Here is a 16,707-nt window from a genome sequence, read left to right as displayed (position 1 = left end):
TCTCTCTCTCTCTCTCTCTCTCCCTCTCTCTCTCTCTCTCTCTCTCTCTCTCTCTCTCTCTCTCTCTCTCTCTCTCTCTTCCCACGAGATCCCGTGACTCCCGCTGGATCATCATCAGGACAGTCACGTCATCGCCCGATTAACAGCACTATCTAGCTGAATGGCGAATAATCCAAGATCTCTGGGCTTACCGAGCAGCCTCACGCGAGTCCTCTGAACCAGACTCTGACTCTGACTCCCACTCCCACGCCTATTCCAACTTCGAGTCCTTTTCCAACTCCGACTTTATAGCCACACCGACGATCGTGCAGAGGTGTGGACGTTGGTTCTCCAAACGCTCTATCCACACCGATCACTGACAATGTCGTTTTCTTAGAACCAGTGACGTCATTTGTTCATGACGTCACAGGGTCACGGTGATCAATGATATCACATGACCGTGGTGTTCCCTAATTGGCTTCTGCAGATGGACAACTGATCAGGTATGGACAAGATCAGCAGCGATTTCTACAGGGTTTTGTTTGGCTTTCCTCAGAAAACAGTTACCAGTAGTGGCATATTAGTCGTGAGTGGTTACGACTAGGAGTCTGCAACTCTGCACGAGTCAGCGTGTTGTGATATCTAGATGATCTCTTCCTCGAAAATGGTTGTGATATAGTTATTTCTGCGGCCAGACTGTTGGCAAAATGTTGTGACAGTAGTTGCGAAAAGTGAACTCGACGACGCTACACAAGAGTCCGTAATTTATCTGACTACATATGGTTTGTGTTTAAGCTTTTTAGCGTGGGTCGTGGGATCAAACATGTCTATTTAAAATGTCACATGAGCTCAAGGTCCCCGCTGCTGATGTCACCTTTCATTCATTATGGTAGCATGACGCACCAAGCCCGAATTTATAGCAGAATAATCAGTGCACTGTTAACTATACTGTTTATATAATGTTTGCAAATTAAAAAACGCCAACATTTATGTTATTAGACATAAAAAACACACACAAAAGACAGTAGGCATAAGCTGTAAATGTCACTTACAGAACATCTTTTTAGGAATTAACCCGCGCCCTGGTGGGGTCTGTTTATAACGCGACCTGGTGGGGGGGGGGGCTATTTTTTGCCCCCCCCCCCCTCGTATCTCCGAAACTACTGGACGGATCCGCAAAATTCAAACGGAGTTCGAAAGGCCTGTCAAATTTGTCGAGGGAAACCAAATTTCATTGACCTCGGGGTCACCGATGACGTCACAGGTCAGGTCAAAGATGAAATGTTTCACCGTTCACGGGTCTTCTAGGGAATGCGCTATAACACCGAGGAAAACGCATTTTGTCGAGAATCAACGGTAGGGCGTCAGTTGCCTAGTAGATATGTTGCTATTAGAGGGCACTGGCAATACCAGGTTAGGTCACAGGTCAGGTCACCAAGGGTCACAGGTCAGCTCACATGAGCCCAACTTTACTAAGGTTGTGTGATACATGTTTTATGGCCAATTTTTCATTTCCAACTCAATGGTGTAGGTTATAAGACTATCAGGTACGGCTTAGGTCACTTTCTGGTAAAGTTCAGGTCAAGGTCAGGTCAAGGTCAGACCAAAAAAGGTCAAATTTTAAAGTTTATAGTTTTGCATAAAATGGGTATTGATTCGATGCAGCTCGTCACGGAGAGTCTAATGGTGGTCTTTGTTTTGCGCTACGGGGTCTAGAATTGCTAAAAATTGAGTTTGAAAATTTGACGTCATCAATTTTGAACAGTTTTTTCGCTATAACTTCGCCAAAAAAAGAGGTATCAATCTGAAATTTGGTATGTGGATTGAAGGCGGTAAGGACTATCACATATATTCCGGTGTTTTTGCGAAATTCAAAAAACTTTTTGGATTTTTCGATTATTATATTCAAAAAATCTATTTTTTGATTTTTGCGGGTCAAAATCCAAAAATTTCAAAAATCCGAGATAGCAGTTTTGTAGCCCTGTCCAATCTACAGCTTTTATGTCTTTATCATTTTTATGTATTCGCAAAGCTATAGGCCTGACAGCTCTTCCCGCGAAACCCTTTTTTGGGTCGAAAACGGCAGAACATGACGTCACTCTGACGTCATTTCCGGCCAACCTATCATAGCCTTTGGAAAAAATTTTGGTCACAATATGTAAAATTGATGTCCGGGAGGGTACTGAAAGTTTGGTGACGATCGGCGCAGCGGTTCTGGAGATATATCGAAAAGTCTGGAGGGGGGGCAAAAAATAGCCCCCCCCACCAGGTCGCGGGTTAAGGTGCAACTAAAAATCATTGAATTTTAAATCCGACGGTCACATGTATCCAGTCTTCCAAAATAAGAACGCATTGCTTATGAAACGGCTGCATTAATTTCTGCTGGATTTAATATTTCATCGCTATAATTGATGTCTTTTTGCTGCCAAAATTACGCCCCTGTAATATCATCTGACAGACTGGATGTCTGGTTCATGTCTCCCAGACGCTGGAGCCGTCAGATTTATCGCCTATCGCATCCAGCCGCGACTGGAGCCGCGTCAAACCGAGAGAAACACCCCCTGCAGGCACCGAGCGTCAGATCAGAGACGGAGACTGGCAAATGTCAGTCGCGCCTCGCAGGGATTCAGCTCAGTTCGCCGGAAACAGAAACTATTGATAAAAGTGCAAACATTTAGATATGCAGAAATGAAAACTCCGGACCACATCAGCGTCTGTCATATCAATATGCCCCGCCGACCACATGAGCCTCTGCCACATCAGCCCTGGCAAATGAGCCTCACTCTGACGCGCGGCCGTTGGGCGGCGAGGTGCCGTCCAGCTGCCTCTCGATCAGGACACCCTCCTCTCAGCTCGCGGTAATTTCTGCACACTCATGATTACCCCACTTACAACATCGGCCTCACCACCTGGCGGAAACTCTCCTCGCCGACACTCGGGCACTCGGCGGCAGTGAGTGCCGCGTGCGCCGAGTGCCTGACCTCGCGACCGGCAGACTATTCCGCCCGCCGCCCGCCGAACTAATTCCCCCTGTATTGCAGGGCGGTTGTGAGGGACGGTGGCCGCGCCGTCACCGGCCAAGCCGGACCCGGCTCATGGGGAGCCGCGCCGTGCACGCTAGTAACACGGCTGATTACAAGGCCAGCAGCTGTACCTGATGATTAGATGGCTATGAGGCGGCTTAAGTACGTGTGATGGACACTGATGGCTTTGCCGAGGCAATTTGCAAAAGTGTGGTTTTAAATCCAATTAGAAGAAGGTCGTTTTGGTTTTATTTTATTGTAACGAGACGTTCGAAACAGGTATTTTCGCCAAATATTTATTGCGCTGTACAATGATGCAGTAAAAGTTGTGTTTATGAGCGAGCGAGTTCGTAAATCTTTTTGGTGATTTTCTGTGACCAACTGTCGAAAGGTGCATCTTTACATGCATTCGACTTTGTAATATAATTGTTGCAACAAATTCAGTTTACGTGGAGTTTACAAGTTCAATTCGTTGTCCAAAAAGCACACCCGCTGGGCATCACCATCAGCACAGCTCAACTGAGTCATTATGGCTGCGCATTTATGGCATGAGCAGCAGCGGATGTTACTGATTGAAATATAAGAGTATCATTCAGAATGGGGACTCAAAAGCTGATTTGGTTTTCCCGATTTTCGTAAAACGTGAGGGAAGACGTAGTCTGTCGACATCGCACACTATTGATCAGCCCCATATGTATTCAACAATCAAACAATCATAAACAATAACGCGTTAAGCGGCTTGGCCCTTCAGGCACAGCTGTCGGCTAATAATCCGCCGTTAGGGGCAGAGAGAGCTGTCATCGAAATCGGACACATTTTTGGCACCCCACCATCTGCTGAAGAAACTCCTATAGGAGCACTTCGTCACCGTCGTCTCTCTATTCACGCAAACCTCCGCTAAAAGCCACATCCCTCGTTCAAAGAACCGCGAGCTCTGCTCAGCCTAGAGCCGTCGACTTCTCTCTGGAGAGAGAGTCTCGCCGACATTAATTGTGTCGCAGTCGTGCAGCCGTCGGCCCCACGCCGCCGCGTAGTGACGGACGCTTCAGGTCGCGGTGATGGCCGTTTTTCTCCGGGCTGAACACTCATCCTCCGGGCAAAAGGCTATGGATAGGTGAGAGACAGGCGGCGTGAAATGCAGCAAGCTGCCGCGGCTTCAGGATCTGTGCTGTGGTTTGTCACGGAGCTGCGACAGGGGGGTGAATGCGGCCAAGTAGGATGTGTTGATGGTGCTGAAATGTAGAGAACGATCCCAGACAGGTGCGGGTGAAGAGCTTAGGAAAGACTGGACTAGTCAGGACGAGTCACTTACAAATGCGATCTGCTAGTTGTGGCATCCGGCATTTGAGTATATCTTTGAACTCGTCCTCATTTGTGAGAAGAGCTTCAACACAAGTAAACGGAGCCATTCAAAGTGAGATCAAGAACGTAGCACTGAAGCATGGCTGCAAGCGGCAACCTTTGCTGCCTCGTTGCCGCGGAAAAAGCATCAGACGATAGGGAAGGTGTACCTAAAGGTGCATGATGTACGACTTTTGGTTACATCATGGCCACGGGGCAACACGCTCGCTTCCACGGATCGCCTTTTAACATAACTTCTCCCCGCAGCCTCGCATTCTGCTGGCCACATCCGCCTTCAACAGCCTTCTCCTCGGCTCACTGACCCGCCGGCTTCCGGTCACGTGGTGTGTGTGTGACGTCACGCCCGGTCGGTTTTCGCACGCCGGTGTCTGTTCTGGCGTGTGTTATCGCCAGTCGCTGACGACTTCTCACGGCCGCCGTCGGCCGGACACAGGCTGGATTCGAGCCATTTATCGGTGGTTCAGGCGTGAGCACCATCCACCAGCATACTGCCGCATAGGCAGATTTTTTCAGAGAGGGTTTGATAGGTGCGTGGCATCAAAATGAACAGCAATGCTCATTCAAGGTCACCGTTCAAGCATTCAGGTGCTATAGGATTCCGTGAACCCTTGCTGTTTCGATGCTTAACTAATCAACATGGCTAAAGAACTTTATTTTTTTCGAGTATGTATTAACGAACGATCGTGACATATCATCAGTCACTTCACCGCGACCCGAGCGGCCATAACAGCGTCACCGTTGGCTTCATCGAAGAAAATTCGCACCGGTAAGTGACCGAGGGCGGAACCGCTGTAGAGCAGCCGTTCTGCGGAGCCGGTGGCTAAAGAACTTTACAGAAACCATGGGATTCACGGCAAATGAGTACTAAAAGGAAATAATGAATCAGATTCGCCATGAGCAGCCAAAATACCAGCCTATTAAACTCGAGTCGACATGCTTGGAGCACACCCCTGGGGTCGTGCAGTCCGCCGCACGTGCTCAGCGGCGCTATCTCACGCACACGGCCGGTGGCGGGGTCCGCTCGCCGTGTCCGTGTGTCACGTCTGCTCCCGGGCCGTTCGGAGCGGTTTTTCGGCAGTTTTTGGCCGGTGGCTGGCCGCACAGGGTCACGCGTTTGGCGGTGGCTGGGTGGCTGACCGCACCCGGTCGTGAGCCGGTCACTGCGGTCGGCCGACTGTGGGGCCGCCCTGCCCGACCGCGGCGGCGCTCACACGGAGCCAAACACGGGCTATCTTTAGAAGTTTTATGCTTTGTTTGAGCGTACGGAAAAATGTTCACCGCAACGGTTGTGGTGTCATAAAAGTATTTGATAAACTGGCTCGAGTTTTATGAGCCCTGCGTAAATATCTTTTGTTTATGGGGTCAGGTTCTATAGCATAGCATAAAAGCTGGATCAATTACACTGGCATTTGAATGGGTACCGGTAAAACACATAACAAAGATATGCAATGTCCAATGTCCATGTTTCCAAGAGGTGACAATGTTTTCGTGAATAGCCAGGAATAACTGTTTATAATCGTTTGGACTTTCTTTACGATCTTCCCCTATTCTAGAGCTCATTCACATCCCTGCACACTGCACACCGCATGTAACACACTGTTCGTCACCAAGCTCCTTCACTGCAGTCTTGCACCTGACACGTGCCAAGACAAAGGAAGGTCCCACGGCGGACGATCCGGCCATTCCAGCGCACATTCCAGGTGTCACGATCACGCCCAGTGCCCTCCCCCCCCCCCCCCCCACTCCGCCCACTGCACCTATACTGGTCGTGCCGACACAGTATTTCCAGACAGGACGGCTGACTGTTCATTGACCTTCAATGATCAGAATCATTGCCAGTTGCCTGCCACCCCAGGGTAACTTATGATCGGGAATCCGGCGCACGTGGAACGGTAAGCGTGACGTCACTGGTCTGGCCTCGTGACGTCAGTGGTGTGGTTTGTTCTGTCGCCATCTCCGTAGCAGAGCTTATCGGGGATTTGACGGAAACATCGGGCGCTAGAAGTCCGATATTCTGCTATCTGGTTACTTGCTTTCAGATGTTTTCACCTTTTTCTTCTAAAATATGAGTTTATTTTCGACACTGGTTATGCTAACAATAAACATTTTTGTGTTAATCTGATGTAGTCTGTAATTGAAACATGTTTGAAACGTGTTTAGCAAGCAGATGACAGATAATGTGAGCTGTGACTTCCATATCAAGTAGTTAGCAAAGCAGCTGGCACGACCGTTGACGTATAGTTTTGCGAGTCGGTGACGTCTTTCGCGGTAAGTTACTGAAAAGTCTGGTCATGTGGGCTTCATACGTGTCACGTGCTATGGACTGGAGATTCGTGGAGTGGCATCCTTTTCAAACAAAGACAAGGATCCTTCAACCGCGACATGAGAGCGACGTGCCAGTGACAGCATCGCTGACTTTGGTAGCGCTTGTGCGATGACAAGATGTTAGTTGTCAGGAGCTAGAAGGTGCGGCCCGGTCAGGATGTTGGGGTGATTCTTAGACGCTTTGACACATCCCACCTCCGACAACCCTCAGTCAATTCTTACGGTTAGCGTCGGAAGGGTTAGACGTTTCGATGAACCCCTCATGACCGCCGGGCCGGCGTATCATTTGGGGACAAATTACGGAGCGGCGAGCCGCCACCGGCCGTGGGTACACACACAGACAGACACACACACCGGACGGCAGCAGTTAGGTCGGAATGTGGCGCACTTTTTGCCGACTGCTGGGTCGGTAAGTGACGGACCTGCTCCCCGTGTCACCAGGGGCTGATCGGTGCCTCGTCAGTTGTCAAACGGTATGCCCAAGCACACCGCGAGAAAGGAAAGCACTGAGCCTGTCCAGCTTAGAGGTCAGTAAGCTAATCTCTCTGGCGCGAGCATTCATCGGTCAGTAAGGAGTCTGAGACGGGATGAAAAACAGCGTCACTGTGCGGTTCACAGGGTGCCATCAGCCGTAATAATCGGCGGCTCTTTGGCCGTTAGCGTCTCGTTATGTGTTTGTGTTTGTGATACAATCACGACGCTCAGCGGCTGCCAGCACCGGTAAAGAGCATGGGAATGAGCGTACCAGAGAAACCCGAGCCCGGTATGGCCGTATAGCGGGACCTAGTTGCAGCTCCAGACAGTATGATGTTGATCTCAACTGCCACAGTCCATCTGAGGCTTGGCCTAAACAATTTTATGAAAGCCTGCCGCCTGCTGGGACTTCAAGGGTGCGCATATCACAAGTGCTCCGCTGTTAAATATTGGCATTTTATGCATTGGTTTTGCCTTTGGCATTTTAAATTTGTTTTTGGCTCTTGTTGAAAAACTTTTTCTAAGCAAACTTATAATATTGATTTTGTGCCATCACAGTGATATAAAATGCGTTGAATCCCGTGACTGTTTCATGCCGTGATCAAATAAGATATTCCCATAGCTAATCGCAAACAGCCCTTGACGAAGGCGGCCACTGCTCGCCTTGACGCAATGAGTGCCCGTGTGCTTCAGCATGGCTTCCCAGTGGACTGCTAGCGGCACCCAGGAGCACTGGACCATGGACGACCCGTGAGAACCGGGCGTAAAACACATGGAGCCACCGGTTCTCCGACAAAGCCTCCCGCCGCCAGCAATTACTGGCCAAATTGGCCGGCGTGCCACCGTCCGCGGGCCTTTAAACACGGCCGGACGGCCGCCGCGCCGGCCCTCTCCTAGGGGGACCGGAAGCCGGTTTCCCTGGGACTGTGGACGTTCAGGAGTCATATTAATATAAATGCGTCTAGTATACAATGTCAATGGTGTTTTGACACAAAATTTCCGCCATGCGGTTGGCCTGACAAAAGCCATTCCTTAGAACAATAGTCAGATAAAATAACTTTTACACTTAAATGTCGTTCACTGCTGGCTGCGTTACTGAACCGGACATCGAGTAACACAATAGTTGTATGCTTTTCTCCAAATTTTCATGACTGATCGTCCAACAGATATCCATAGGCTCTACTACAAACACATGAGTACGTTTTTGTAAGCTTCTTAAGTTGTCGCGTCGCGTGCATGATTCGCCACTTCGCCACGCCGGGCTTACCGGCACAGTTTGCGACAACAGGAGCCGCGAAAACCTGGAACGCTTGGTCTGGTCCGGGGAAAGGGGGACAAAGCTGGGAGACACCCGACGCGGCGACGGTAAGACCAAAGGAAAGTAAAACCACCAGGGAGAGCAAACTTGAACTACAAACAAGCGCGCTTACGTGAAGCTACCGTGCCAGCTCGATGCGCTTTTCGTGTCCATTATCACCATTCTGGTGATGATGAATCTTATGGGAGGTATAATTGTCGGCCTGGTTACGAACGGACTCCACGAATGTGAAAGCTACTTCTATGGGAGTTACAAGCTGTATGGCGTGGTGCCGCTCGTGTTCCAGACATTACCGCCTGTGTTCCGACCGCTCTAGAGTGGTTACTTTCACAGACCAGTTCCCAAATGTTTCCTAACAGCTAACTCTCCCTCCCAGGACCTCGGTGGCCAGCCTGCAGGTAAGGATCATGGCATGATAGGTGATACGTATTCGGTATTATCAAATGTGCGCTCTTAAGTTCACAATAATACAGAGACATCTGAAGGAATTGAGGTGGCAAAAAGCAACCTCATTAGATTCATCGAACATTCATTCAGTAATTAAATGCCTATACTTTGGCTTGGAGGTAGGTACATACGTGACCTACCCGTGATTTCATTATTATAAACCCGGGATTTCCATCGCCACCAAATCTCCGAAAGAACTTCGCATGTGCTGGACCGAGTCATACGATGTGTACCGTTGCACGTTTGGTCACTTTATCTCTGTTCGTGAACAACTCACGGAAACGATCACAGCCAACATGAACAGATCAACTTGTCGTCCAGTGTTTCTAGTATCATGGATTGGCATTACAGTTGTTCTTTAAATTAAACGTGAGTGAGATAGAATATGCTCGTGAACTAGTGGGCGGATTGATCTTGTTGGAGCTGAATTTACGCTTATTTTGGCTGCGTTATCATTTTAGCATGACACTATTATTATTTGTTTCCTATCTTCGTAACTGTCGATGTGGCTACCTACATCACAATAAGCAATGCAATTGGCTGACAGGGTCACATGTGTCGAGCACATTGTGTCATAGTGCAATTATTATAAAGGAATAATAACGAAGGAGGTTTTGCTGATTAAATAAAAATGAAGAAAAACTTATGTAATCAATCTAAATTGTTTAGTTCGCTCTGAGCGAGTTGAAGAAGTCGTATAAGCCGAAAGCTCCTCGGAATTACAGCTTTTTCTTACGATTTTGGATATTAACTATGAGAGTACGGTTACTTTACTTAATTATATGGTTAAGCATGTCTCTCAAAACAGTGCTAACAGCAATTTAGACTAATTTGTTTAGCGTGTGAATAAGTACACGAATTCGCAGTGATGCCTTCAGTTTTGGTACAGACAGAGCATTTTGTTCTCGACATGGGACGTTGATGCTGCTATTTGCCAATAAGAATATGGTAGCATGTTTTGGAGATGATTTTCTTTTTTAGAGATTTTTACCACAATCTTCAGTGGCCGTATTCACAATCACGGGTTAAGGGTAGGTGGTAGGAGTATAACAGGTAACAGGTATATATAATATATACCTGTTTATAACAGGTAACGGGTTATTTTGTCGCCGTATGCGCAATCGAAGTTTACCCCTGATGGTCGCCTGGCGCCACGCAGACGGCACCTGGCCTGCGTGGTGCCGTCTGCGTGGCGCCGGGCGACCATCAGGAGTAAACTTCGATTGTGAATACGGCAAAAAAAAACGATTAGGTACCCGTTACTCCTACCCCTACCCTTAACCCATGATTGTGAATACGGTCACAGATTATTAGCTGAAACCTCATTAGCCGTCACCTTGCACAGATAAGCTAACATTTTATTTTAAGAATACGATCTAATGCATCAATTATGTATACATATGATTTGGCAACAATCTCCTGACAAAGTTCTGTGATTGAGCACTTACATACACAAACACAAGCATACACACAATCCCAAATGGGTCCTTATCTGCGTTGTAAGGTCATTACCATGTTTATACAACTATTCATTTCTAAAAGACACTTACCTTTTCCCGAATGCCGCTGTTGGATGTTGGTGACGAGGACCGATGTTCGTAAAGCCCATTCCTCACGCCCTAGCTGTCGGCGAGTGACCTTAGTTAGTGCCTCCTCGCGCCCTCAGCGTTGTGGCGTTGGTGTAGAAACCGAGTTCTGCCGAGCGAATCATTTATCATTGACACTTAGCTGCTCACACGCAAACAACAGATATCGTTTGTCCTCCCCACAGTCTTTGATAATTCACCAGTCACTTTGGGTTATTCCCGGGAGCAATTATCATAAGATATGAAGACAATTGCAGCACTAATAAAGCAAACAAATAAGTAGCAAGCTAGGGTATGCATACATAAAGTATGCCCATCAAACCACTAAGTGTGAAACTGTCACAAACATCGCTTTTTGCCTATTAACCCGGCAGGCGGTGGGCCTCCCGGCCACCTTCCGCGCGGTGGGGGAAGGGGCATTTTTTGCCTCCCCCCATCTCCGAAACTACTGAACGGATCCGTAAAATTCAAACGGCGTTCGATAGCCCTGTCAAATTTGTTGAAGGAAACCAAATTTCATTGACCTCGGGTCACCGATATGGCGTCAGAGGTCAGGTCAAAGATGAAATATTTCACCGTTCACTGGTCTTCAAGGGAATGCGCTATAACACCGAGTAAAGCGCATTTTGTCGAAAATCAGCGATAGAGCGTCAGTTGCCCAGTACATATGTTGCTATTAGAGGTCACTGATAATACCAGGTCAGGTCACAGGTCAGGTCACCAAGGGTCAGCCTCAGCACATGAACCCAACTTTAGGTACGTACTAAGGTTGTGCGATGCATGTTTTATGGCCAATTTTTCATTTCCAACTCAATGGTGCTGGTTACAAGACCATCAGGTACGGTTTAGGCCACTTTCTGGTGGAGGTCAGGTCAAGGTCAGGTCAAAAAAGTTCAAATTTCAAAGTTGATTGTTTTGCATGAAATGGGTATTGATTCGACGCAGCTCGTCACGAGGAGTCTAATGGTGGTCTTTGTTTTGCCCTACGAGTTGCCAAAAATTGAGTTTGAAAATTTTTCGCCATCAATTTTGAGTTTTTTTCGCTATAACTTGGCCCAAAAAAGAGGTATCGATCTCAAATTTGGTATGTGGATAGAAGCCGGTAGGGACTATCACATATATTCCGTTGTTTTTTTTTCGAAATTCAAAAATCATTTTGGATTTTTCGGCTATTATATTTTTATAAAAACTATTTTTTTATTTTTGGGGATCAAAATTCAAAAATTCCAAAAATCCGGGACATCTATGTTGTAGCCCTCTTAATGTTTACACCTTTTATGTCTAAAACATTTTTCTGTATCTCTAAAGCTGTTTCGCGGGAAGAGCCTGACAGCTCTTCCCGCGAAACTTTTTTGTGTCGAAAATGGCAGAAATGACGTCACTCCGACGTCGTTAGCGGCGAACCCATCATAGCCTTTGGAAAAATAAAATTTGGTCACAATGTGCAAAAGCTTTTCACGGGAGGGTACTGAAAGTTTGGTACGATCGGCGCAGCAGTTCTGGAGATATATAGACAAAAAAAAATTAAAGGGGGGGGGGCAAAAAATGTCCCCCACCACCTGGAAGGTTAAGCAAAAATTTCGATTAAATTGTTCTAAGTATCAGCTAGTATCCCAAAGTTCAATAATTCTGTCCAGGGTACACTTATCACCGATCGCGACGATAGCCAGCACTTTCTCACACTTTTTAATTTTCTGTCCCTCTTTGTTTCCTTTTTTATCTTTTTTCTCTCTTGTATTTATGCCCATCGGAATTCGATTGACCCGCAGCTGCGTGTCACTACTGATGCGATGGTATTGAAACTCCGTATAAATTATTCACATATCTAAACGAAGCAAAGAATTATATAGTCTACATGAAATTGAGCTCAAGTCACAACACGGGAATTTGTCGCACGTTGTTGGGGCTCTTCGTTCTCTTCGCCTCTTCATGAGTTCGGCGCCTCTCTCTCTCCAAGCTCCCTCCAGCAGCCCTTCAGCGCCCCTAAAACGCATCGTTAGGCGCGGCTAATGCTCCTTGAACTAGCAAATCTTCCGCCGGCAGTCGGGACGCGTGTCCGCTCTGACCTCCGTACGCATGACGGATGGTATTCACGGTGTCATTAACTTCGACAGCTGCCACCCCCCCCCCCCCTCCGTAGACTCTAGAGGGAGGGGTGACGCCACAGTCCACGTGCCGGCTGGCGGCCGTCTCCTCGCAGGAAGACGGCCCGGTCATTACGAGGCGATCCTGTCATTATTCACCAGTGTGGTGCGCCTGATTGGGGCTCCGGTCGGCGTCGCCGTGTCATTGTGACCGTTAATTTCGGCATAAGACGCGGGCCACCTTCCGGCGTGTCTCGGGTGGCCCTCGTACCTAGTTGGACCGGCCGCACCACACATGGTCCCTGGTGCCCCGGCCTTGGGCGCGTGACCCAAGCTGAGCCGGCGCGAGGTCCCACAAAAAGGCACCCGGCAAACTACTGACGGCAAACAGACCATTTTGCTTTTGGGAATAGATATATAAAAGAGCGATTTTTAACGTTAAAATGATTTTCATTTTCTCGCAATGCAGACGTTCACATGTGAGCATTCAGGCCTACATAAGTATTATAGGTCCCCCTAGGAATGCCGAGTGCAGGGCAGCTGAAAGCGTCATCCTGATGCTTTTGGTGGCGTCGTGAGTCAGATGGGGGGCGATGCTAAACATAGTGCAGCATCCTGGTACTTAATAGGACTTGGGTGGAGTGCCATGTGATGAAAACTGTTCGATGGATGACAGTGCATCGTCTGCTTCATTCGGGGTTCGCACCCTCCCCATCCTCAAACGATAGGCCGATTACATGGATACCTTCTAAACAACGGCAAGAATGTGTCGTGAAGTGAACGTTTACCTATGCGAAACACCACGTAGACGCCCATTTTGCCGGCCAAAAGGCGCCACTCCCTCGCCTCACAATATCGGGCGCCACACAAAAAGCTATGAGCGTCGCATTCTGCATTCTCCCGCCACCTCCACCAGTGACAGTCGCATTTGTCGCGCGGCACCTGCGACGCGTCGCGAGCGATCCTCTGAAAGACTGCCTCCCTGGACGGTCACAAAAACGCGCCGCACCGTCTAAAATGGTCCAAAAACGTCACCCGCATGTCGCCGGGGCCACGTGCCCCGAGTGGCTCGCCCTGTTTCCCATTAGGCGGCTCTGATGTTGACGCGCGCTCCCCGAGTGGGACTGATGTGACGCCGTCAAGGAGAAGCACGGGTCGGCACAGACCGGAGGTGGTTGTCTAACAGCGACCCTCACCCGCGCTGGGCGGACCCCTCCGTCTGAAACAGCGCTAGGCATAGGCAGAGCTTCCAGGGGATGGGTCACGCATTGACTGCCTGCTGCGAGGGCACCTGATCTGCAGTTGATTGAGTATTGAGCGCTGAGCACGTCCGTGTACCATGAGTCATGTCCACATATGAGCTGCATGATCGCAGCAAGCACTTCATCAGCTCGGAGCAGCCTAGTTATAGAGTTGGCGCTGGCTGAGACGACGTGCTGATATAGGGATTCGTGCAAACGAATCTTACTTATGGTAGCACTCATCTAGGTACTTGTGGAAGAGAGAGAGAGAGAGAGAGAGAGAGAGAGAGAGAGAGAGAGAGAGAGAGAGAGAGAGAGAGAGAGAGAGAGAGAGAGAGAGAGAGAGAGAGAGAGAGAGAGAGAGAGAGAGAGAGAAGGGGAGGGAGGCACGAAGAAAGAAAGGAGGGAAGGGGGAGGGACAGAAGAAGACCATATAATCAACTGAGCGGGGATTTTGTCTAATGTGCACCTATGAATAACCGCGACACAACTTAATCATCTAAAAGAAATTGTTATTCTTAGGTATTGTTTTTACATCATCTCACGCTAAAAGAAATTGGTTATTTGCATACGTATTTGGCTTGGGTTCGCTTGCAAATCACGTTGTCGCCCTCAACATCACACGGCAATGTCACCCAGCTATGTACCTAATTACCGATTTCATGGTCATCGAACTGTTCAGAATCGGTTCACTGCCCCTGGAAACCGCCCAAATATCGAAAAAAATCCCTCCATTTCTTTGTCCTCGGTCATCTAACCCCAGGGGGCCGTGCGACAGTTCACTGGAAATTCTGCGTCGTGGGAGACGGGAGGACCCGGCAGAGCTGTTGGGAGCTGCCGTGGGAACATCTCGGCGACCTGTGTCACGAAGCGCATTGTCCCAGCAGTGATCAGTGATCAGAAACGACTGGGTGCTATCCGTGACGCGAGATAAACGCCCCGCCGTGGCCGATTGTCGCATCCAATTACTCAGTGATCGATAGGTGTGCTGGGTGACGGCCTGAGCGATTTCAACCACCCGTGAGGGTGTCAAACCACATTGCAGTTGTATGAGGTCGTTTTATCATGAGCCTTTTGAGTGAAGCTGCACGGATGGATTTATGTTCTGGTCGTCAGAAGGTTACAGACAAGTCGAGATATTGTCGTGGATCACCATCTCCAGATGCGAGGGTGGCTGGCGCTCTTCACTCGACCTTGGCGCAGACTTATCAGAACTGTTTAGACATGGACCGCTGCACGCCGTGTAAAACGTTCTCGTTATCACGAATTTGACATAGTTATTCAGCCCGGAGAACATGCAGTGTGCAGCAGGATGTGCTTTCGGTGAGTAATTTAATCTGGCTCTGTGATAAAGGAATTAACGGCGCCTGTCATCGCCGGAATTGAGATGTTCATGACCAAATCCACTTAGATGTATGTTCAGTTACGTGATGGTGGGAACTGGGATACTAATGCAGCTAGCCTGCTAAAACCAGAACGTCCTTGTCTTTGAGCTTCATGGTTTGTCAGCTTGCCTCTTTTAGTTAACTTTATTTCAAATCCCTTCATTTTTTTTTTTTTTAATAAGTGAAAACTGTTCAAAAGTTTTGAAACACAACTTCGTGGCGCCTCATGTCTCTCAGCCGATCAATCGAAACTTATTGGAACATAAGCTTTATTTTCCTTGCAGCAATTAGCATAATGTCGACATTGGGGTCCGTGTATGTTCCGGGCTCCTTTGGTGGTGCCTGTTCCATGATTTTACCCCATTTGATAGCAACATCATCCAGTTATATCATTTCAGATACGACTTTTTTGATCAGACTGCAAGTTACTTTTATTAGAGCGGGGAAAGTGACAAGGCTATCGCTGACCAAACCTCTGTTGCACGATTTTCAATTCAAGTTCACGACAGTTTCCGATGGTCCAACCCCCCGCAAACCATAAGTAGTCAGTTTCTGAGACCGGCAAGCTATCGGTCAGTCTCTTTGACCAGCGCGGTCAAACACAGAGGTGTGCCCGGAGACCAGCGATCAGTTCTGGAAGACCCGGCACACCCGGTCACAGACTTTCGTACTATTCCCATTTGTATCGCCTTAGTACATACCTCCATTTTGTCTACCATGTAAAAAAGTTCAGTTGAGTATCAGTTAGCGGCGGCAGACCAGTGTTCAATCCGTGCAGGTTTCCCGACAGACAGACCAACGGTCATCCTCAGCAACTGACAGGCGGTGGGCGGGCGGCTTCCAGGGTTGACCGGTGGCCTTCTTCAGAGTGGGCATAGCCGTCCTTCCAGAACATGGGCCGGTGACTTTGGCAGTAACGACTCGTGTGAACCGGGGCGGCGACAGTTAGCGTCCGGAAACGCAGCCGATGCTGCTCGGTGTTGAGTTTTTTACGGCCTGCCTTTTCCCTTGCGTTGATATTGTTTTTTTAAGAAATTAAATCAAATGCTTATGCGTACTCATTTTCTGTTGCAAACATTCGTGTCCAAAATATAACCGTGTAGTTCCATTGCAAAATGGCAATTTTATGTCATTTTAAACAACATTGGTATGATAAAACGGCGTGCATATAAAAACGGTGAGCAACGTCGCATTCCAAATCAGCCTCCAGTAAAACCAATTGATTATTGCTCCATACCAATCGACCTTCTAGGCGCCAGGGTTGTATACCAATCAAGTCGATTGAATTGATTGATTTGATTCAGCGCGTATTTTGAGTTGATTGGATTGAGTCGATTGACTTTTCGAGATGACTGGTTGACTGACTCGTTTGACTTTAGCGACTGGTTGACTGATTTGATTCCCGAAAATTAGAGTGACTCGTATGATTGAGTCGATTGAATGGGAAGTTGAAATAAGTTTTAGTTGACGAAAAATAATGAAT

General features: G+C 48.2%; 1 protein-coding gene across 1 annotated transcript in view; it reads right to left on the bottom strand.

Moving 5' to 3' along the window:
• Positions 1-10,551, bottom strand: part of LOC122390575 — a 39,585-nt gene extending 29,034 nt beyond the window's left edge. Inside the window, exon 1 of the mRNA XM_043383665.1 lies at positions 10,479-10,551. The gene's annotated coding sequence lies outside the window, so the exon portion shown is untranslated. The remainder of the gene's footprint in view (positions 1-10,478) is intronic.
• Between the last annotated feature and the right edge of the window lie 6,156 nt (positions 10,552-16,707).

This window comes from Amphibalanus amphitrite, unplaced genomic scaffold, assembly GCF_019059575.1.
Source record: "Amphibalanus amphitrite isolate SeventyFive unplaced genomic scaffold, NRLGWU_Aamphi_draft 000401F_arrow, whole genome shotgun sequence".
NCBI lineage: Eukaryota > Metazoa > Arthropoda > Thecostraca > Balanomorpha > Balanidae > Amphibalanus > Amphibalanus amphitrite.
The sequence above is the reverse complement of the archived record's forward strand: the minus strand, read 5'-3'. Positions and strand labels throughout refer to the sequence as shown.